This window comes from Mastomys coucha, unplaced genomic scaffold (genome assembly GCF_008632895.1).
Source record: "Mastomys coucha isolate ucsf_1 unplaced genomic scaffold, UCSF_Mcou_1 pScaffold11, whole genome shotgun sequence".
NCBI lineage: Eukaryota > Metazoa > Chordata > Mammalia > Rodentia > Muridae > Mastomys > Mastomys coucha.
Window position 1 is genome coordinate 30182478 of NW_022196893.1, and position 7721 is coordinate 30190198.

A 7721-nucleotide genomic window follows, 5' to 3' on the forward strand; every position below is an offset into this window, starting at 1 on the left:
GACCTGGAAGGCTCTGTGGCTCACTAATAATGGCTCAGTGGACCTGGAAGGCTCTGTGGCTCACTAATGGCTCAGTAGACGTGGCTTCCGAAGTCAGAAACAACCTCTATAGACTTCTCTCTCATCTGTTTTGGGCCTCAAGCAGTCATCATGTCAAGACTACCTCATAAATCTTTTTTTTGTTTGTTTGTCATGTTGAAAAATGGTTCATAGCCGGGCGGTGGTGGCGCACGCCTTTAATTCCAGCACTTGGGAGGCAGAGGCAGGAGGATTTCTGAGTTCGAGGCCAGCCTGGTCTACAGAGTCAGTTCCAGGACAGCTAGGGCTGCACAGAGAAACCCTGTCTTGAAAAACCAAAAAGAAAAAAAGAAAAAGAAAAATGGTTCATGCAGCCTGGAGTAGCTCAAATTTGGTTCAGTATGTAGCTAAGGCTGGCCTTGAACTCCTGATCTTCCAGCCTTCATGTCCCAAGTGCTGAGATTATAGGTATGTGCTGTCACAAGTAGCACTCAAATCTCATTTTTATTTATTTATTTATTTATTTATCTATTTTTTTTTCGAGACAGGGTTTCTCTGTGTAGCCCTGGCTGTCCTGGAACTCACTCTGTAGACCAGGCTGGCCTCAAACTCAGACATCTGCCTGTCTCTGCCTCCCAAGTGCTGGGCAAATCTCATTTTTAAAAAACTGGTTGTTGTTTTGAGACAGGGTTTCTCTGTGTAGCATTGGCTGTCCTGGAACTCACTCTGTAGACCAGGCTGGGCTCGAACTCACAGAGTTCCACCTGCCTCCGCCTTCAAAGTGCTAGGACTAAAGTCATGTGCCAGAAGCAAAGTCACAGGGCTTCACTAGTCTTTTGAAACTTCAAATCCCACCCCCAATGATACGCCTCCTCCAATAAGGACAAACCTCCTAATCCTTTCCAAACCAAGTGTTCAAACGTGAGCTTTATGAGGGGTGTTCTTATTCAAATCACCAGTGTGTGTGTGTGCGTGTGTGTGTGTACGTGTACGTGTGTGTGCGTGTATGTGCGTATGTGTGTGTACGGGTATATATGTGTGCATATGTGTGTGCATATGTGTGTATGTGTGTGTGTGTCTGTGTACGTGTGTACATATATATATGTTTGTGTGTGTATATATGTGTATGTGTGTATGTGTGTGTACGTGTATATATGTGTGTGTGCGTATATGTGTGTATGTGTGTGTATATGTCTGAGTGTTTGTTTATGTGTGTGCGTATATGTGTGTGTATGTGTGTGCGTATATGTGTGTGTATGTATGTGTGTGTACGTGTGTGTGCGCGCGCGCGTGTGTGTGTGTGTGTATGTGTGCATATGTGTGTGTGCGTATATGTGTGTGTACGTGTGTGTGCGTGTGTGTGTATGTGTGTACATGTGTGCGTGTATATGTGTGTATGTGTGTATGTGTATGTGTGTGTACATGTGTGTGCATATATGTGTGTATGTGTGTGTATATGCCTGTGTTTGTATATGTGTGTGCGTATATGTGTGTGTATGTATGTGTGTGTATGTGTGTGTATGTGTGCATATGTGTCTGTGTATGTGTGTGCATATGTGTGTGTGTGTATGTGTGTGTGTGTGCATATGTGTCTGTGTATGTGTGTGCATATGTGTGTGTGTGTGTATGTGTGTGTGTGTGTGTGCATATGTGTCTGTGTATGTGTGTGCATATGTGTGTGTGTGTGTGTATGTGTGTGTGTGTGTGTGTGTGTGTGTGTGTGTGTTTGGTAATCTCATACATGAATACCCTCCACCCTCTAGTCCCTCTCAGACTACCACTTCCCTCTCACAAGTTCATGACTTTCTCTTCTTCCTTGTAGTTCCTAAAGCCATCCAACTGAATCCCTACAGGACAGCCACAGCACTTTTAGAGTAATAGCACATCTGTATTGCAGATCATGTCATTCTACTGTTTAAAGTAGATCTGTGATCGTGTAAGGCGACAGTCCCAAATCTTTACTCACCTGTTTGAATTTCACACCAGAAGAAGCACATATCATATGTGACAGTTCTGGGCTGGGGAGACGGCTGGGCTGGCTCAGTGGGTAAGAAGAGCACCAGCCACTCTTCCAGAAGCTTTCAGTTCCCAGCACGCCCATGGTGGCACACACTATCTGTAACTCCAGTGCAGGGGACTTGATTCCCTCTCCTGGTCCCCTTGGCTACCAGGCACATATATGGCACATAAACATACATGCAGGCAAAACACAGATATGTGATTTTTTTTTTTAAATCTGGGAGTTGGGCTGGGAATGTAGCTCAGTTGGTAAAGTGCTTGACTAGAATGCACAAAGCCCCAGAACTTCATAGAACCGGGCACAGTGGCTCCTGCCTGTAACCCTGGCACTCGAGAGATGGAAGCCAAAAATCAGAAGCTCAGGAAGCTAACGTGGGCTGCGAGAGAACCCGTCTCCATAACAACAACAATGACAACAACTGGAGGACAGTACTGCATCAGTACCTCTGGGCTCCTCGTCCTTTGTGAAATGACCCTATTTGTCCATGTCACCCTGCCTTCATAGCAGGATCTTTGAGTGTAAATATAGGTACATTCCAAGCCAGATAACCTAACTTCTCTAACAGAACAACCCAAAACCCTAAAGTTATTTTTTTTTCTGTTTATTGAAAATAGATTTTTTTCTCACATAATGTATCCTGACTATGGTTTCCCCTGCCTCTACTCCCCCAGTTCTTATCTCTCCTCTGTCCTGAATTCATACTCCCTTTCCATCTCTCATTAGAAAATAAACATATTTCTAAGACATAATAGTAAATTATAATAAATTATAATAAGATAAAACAGGGCTGGAGAGATGGCTCATCAGTTAAGAGCACCGACTGCTCTTCTGAAGGTCCTGAGTTCAAATCCCAGCAACCACATGGTGGCTCACAACCACCAGCAAGGAGATCTGACTCCCTCTTCTGGAGTGTCTGAAGACAGCTACCAGTGTACTTACTTGTAATAAATAAATAAATCTTTGAAAAAAAAAGTAAGATAAAACAAAAACTAACACATCAGAATTGGGCAAAACAACCAAGCAGAAGGGGAAAAAGGCCCTAGAGAGGGCCCAAGAATCAGAGACCCACCCATTCTCATACTCAGGAATCCCAGGAAAACAAACACTAAACTGGAAGCCATAATATATATGCAGAAGACCTGGTGCTGGCTAGTGCGGGCACTGTGCTCGCTGCTCCGCCTCCGTGAGTTCATAGGTGGTTGGCCGTGTTTGTTTAGAGGGCCTTGTTTTTCTGGTGTCCTCCATTCCCCTCTGGCTCTTACAGGATTTCTGTGAACTCTTCCACCGGGTTCTGTGAGCCCTGAGGGGAGGAGTCTGATCGAGACGTCTTGTGAAGAGCTGGGTGCTCCAGGGTCCCTCTCTGCACACTGTCTAGCGGGGTTTGGGTTTCCATCCGCAGCAACAGGAAGCTTCTCCGAAGACGGCCGCACAAGGTGCTGATCTACAAGTACAGCAGAAAGTCCTTAGAAGGCGTTTATTACTGTGGTTTTTGTTCTGTTTTGTTTTAAGACTAGGGTATTTGGATTTACCCTAGGTTCTTTGACTATCTCGTCTTGGGTTCTTGGTCACCTTGCTACAGGGTTCCATCTCGTGGAGTAGACCTTAAGTCAAACGAGATATCGATTGGTTACTCCCATGAGCTTTGTGCAACCGATGACCTAGCCCATCTTGTAGACAGGACAGCTTTGTATATCAAAGGGCTTGTGGCTCGGTTGGTGTTTATGTTTCTCGTTCGGTCAGGTGCGGAGTACCTCCTAGAACACAGGGGAGGTGGCTCTATGTAGGCACCAGCTCTACTTCTCCATGTTTGGTGAGTTGTGTGGGTGTTGGGCTCACCGTGGAGCCTGGCCATCAATCGTGGAGAACAATCTATAGTTTCAGCAAAAGCCTTGGTTTTTTGGGGATTCCCATGAGACCCCTTAGACCAAACAACTCAATAAGATGTAACCCAATCCTGGTACATAGAAATTCATTTTGTGATGAAAGATGTTGAGTTGGGGACCTCTGTCTCCCTCTATTATTTGGTGATTTATTTATTTATTTATTTTTGGTTTTTCGAGACAGGGTTTCTCTGTATAGCCCTGGCTGTCCTGGAACTCACTCTGTACACCAGGCTGGCCTCGAACTCAGAAATCTGCCTGCCTCTGTCTCCCTAGTACTGGGATTAAAGACATGTGCCACCACTGCCCACTTCCCACTCTCTTCTTGATCTTTCTGTTCCAGCCCTCCCCCATCTATCCATAACTCTGTATTCTATTTCCCTTTCCCAGTGAAGTCTGTCTGTATGTATGTACCCTCTGCTTCCTTGTGCTATACCTAACATCTTTGGTTCTATGGATTGTAATTTGTTATTATGGACTTAAAAGCTAAATATCTACATATAAACGAGTACATACCATATTTATCTTTCTGGGTCTGAGATAAACCTCATTCAGGATGATATTTTTCCCTGGTTTCATCTATTTACCTTTGAATTTCATGGTTTCATTCTTGTTAACAGCTGAGGGATAGTCCAATGTGTAAATATCCCACATTTTCTTTATCCGTCCTTCTGTTGAGGGACATCTAGGTTGTTTCCAGTTTCTGGCTATTATGAGTAGAGCAACAGTGAACAAGTGTCTCTGTGACAGGAGGAAGGGTCCTTTAGGCATATGCCTGAGTGGTATAGCTAGATCATGAGGTAGGTGAATTCTCATCTTCCTGAGGAAATGCTGTATTGATTACCATACCATCTGTTTAAGTTTGTAGCTGCACCATCAATGGATGGGTGCTTCGGTTACTCCATGTACTACTTCAAGGGATGGGTGCTCCCCTTACTCCACATCCTCCTGCAAGGGACGGGTGCTCCCCTTAGTCCATGTCCTCCTTAGCATGAGCTGTCACTTGTGTTATTGATCTTGGCCATTCTGACTGGTGTCAGATGGAATCTCAAAGTAGCTTTGACTTTCATTTCCTTGATGGCTAAGATGTTGGACATTTCTTTCTTTCTATTTTATTTATTTATTCATTCATTCACTTTGCATCCAGATCACAGACCCCCTTCCTCTTCCTTTCCCAGTCCGACCTTTATAAATTCCTCCCCTACTACTTCCTCCCGCTTGGGCACCACCCTGCCCTGGGACATCCAGTCATAGCATGACTAAGCACATCCTCTCCCACAGAGAACCAGCTAGGCAGTCCAGTTAAGGGAAGGAGATCCAATGGCAGGCAACAGAGTCAGAGACAGCTGCTGATTGAAATGTTAGGGGACCCACATGAAGACCAAGCTGCACATCTGCTCCAAGTGTGTAAGGAGGGGCCTAGATCCAGCTCCTGCAGGCTTTTGGATGGTTGGTCCAATCTCTGTGAGCACCTATTGGCGCAGGCAGGTTGACTCTGTAAATCTTGTAGTGTCATTGACCCTTCGGCTTGTTCAATTCTATCTCCCACTCTTCCACAAGACTCCCCAGTACCACCTGATGTTGGGCTGTGGTTCTCTGCATCTGTCTGCATCCACTGCTGGATGAGGCCTCTCAGGAGACGGCTATGCTAGGTTTGTTGGATGTTTCTTCAAGAGTTTCTCAGCCATTTGAGTTTCCTCTATGGAGAATTCTCTGTGTGGATCTGTACCCCATTTTCAAATTGGGTTGTTTTCTTGATAATCTAGTTTTGTTTTTGTTTGTTTGTTTGTTTTAGTTCTTTATATATTTGAGATGTTAGCTTCTATAGGATGTGTAGTTAGAAAGAACAATCTTTCCCCATCTGTAGTCTGTGGCTTTGTCTGAATGTTGGTGGTTTTTGCCATGCAAAAGCTTTTCAGTTTCATGAGGTCCTGTTTATTTTTTGTTGATCCTAGAACCTGGGCTAATGGTGTCGTGTTCAGAAAGTCTTCCCCTGTGCCAATGTGTTCAAGGCTATTCCCCTTTCTCTTCTGTCAGGTTCAGGGTATTTGGGTTAATGTTGAAGTCTTTGACCCGTTTGGAGTTGAGTTTTGTGCTGGGTGATAAGTATGCATCTACTTGCATTCTTCTACATGCAGCCATCCATCATGACTAGCAACACTTGTTGAAGCTATCTTTTTCCAGGGTGTATTTCTGGCTTCTGTATTGAAAACCAGGTATTCCTAGGTCTGTGCATTAACATCTGGGTCTTCAGTTAGATCCATTGATCATAATGTCTGACGTGGCAATACCGGCTGTTTTTATCACTGTGGCTTTGTGGTGCATCCGTCTTGGAATCAGGGGTAGTGATGCTTCCTGGGGTTCTGTTAGGATCCAGGATTGTCTCAGTTAGCCTGGATTTTTGTGTTTCCACATGAAGCCGAAAATTGTTCTTCCAATATCTGTGAAGAATTGTGTTAGAGTTTTGAGGGGGTTGCGTTGAATCTGTAGATAACCTTTAGGGAAGATGACCATTTTTGACTGTGTTAAGCCAGGAGCATGGGAGAGCTTTCCACTTTCTGAGATATTTTTTCTCAACTTCTTTCTTCGGTGTCTTAAGGTTTTTATCATATACATTTTCCACTTGCTCGGTTAGAGTCACCTCAAGAGACTTTATATTATTTGGGGCTCTAGTGACAGGTGTTGTTTCCTCATTTCTTTCCTCGTCCGTTCGTTGTTTGAACATAGGAGGGCTGCTGATTCTAGGAGGTAGTTTTGGATCCAGCTACTTTGTTGAAGTGTTTAAGTGCACAAGTTTCCTGGTGAAATTTGAAGCTGAAGTTGACTGCTGGCTTGCTGTAAGTGGTCTGTTCCTTGCTTTCTCTTGACCTTTCTGGTTCTCAGGAGAATGTAGTGGCTGTGTTGCCTGGTAGGAAGTTTTTCTGGGATCGCGATGGGTGTGGCCACTGGGGGTTCCAGATGACTGTAGGTGTTGGGAGCCTTCAGTTAGGAATGGGGCTGGCCTGGGGTTGATGAGGAGGTCCACAAAAGGAGGAGAACAGGGTGGTCCTCTAGATCTGCTTAGCATCCTGGGATTGGGGGCAGAGAGTAAGGAGAGGCCACAGCGGAAGGGCTGATGCCGAGCTGGGGATGAGACCAGAGACTGGACTTGGAGGAATGGAGAGAGAAGTGAGGACCTGGAGTTAGACTGCCTGCTTCCTGGCAGGAGCGGCCTATGGGTTCCCAGGAAGTGTCCACTGGAGCTGGGTATTGTGGGGTCCTGAGCCTCATTCTCAGGATGACTGAGCTTTTAGGGGTGAGAACCATGTCCTGGGCTGATACACTTTAGTTAACAAGAACAGTTAGCCAGAAGTGGAACTACAGAAGGCAAAAGGCTAAGCTAGTACATTAGAGACTTTCCAAGAACCATGTGTGCTGGCGGATTAGGGCTTCGTTTTAGGTCTGGCAGGTGGTGCTGAGTTACAGCCTGAAAGGTACTTCTATCACGCCCTCAGTTGTGCTAAGGTCTGGGGCCCTGTCACATTGGGAGCTGGATAAATCGATTAGTGTGGGCAATGTTAGGAGAGGAGGATCCACTGGAGAGGTGTGGGGGAGGGGAAGCTTAGCAGGTGGTCGGCTGCCAAAGGAGGGATGAGCCTGGGGGATTAGATTTGGAATTTGGAGGAAGAGTGAAGATCTATAGCTAACCTACTTGTTTCCTGAGTCAGAGTGGTCCTAACCTCTCATTTACTCAACGGAATGACATGATTATGGGACCATGGTGGAATGACATGATTATGGGACCATGGTGGAATGACATGATT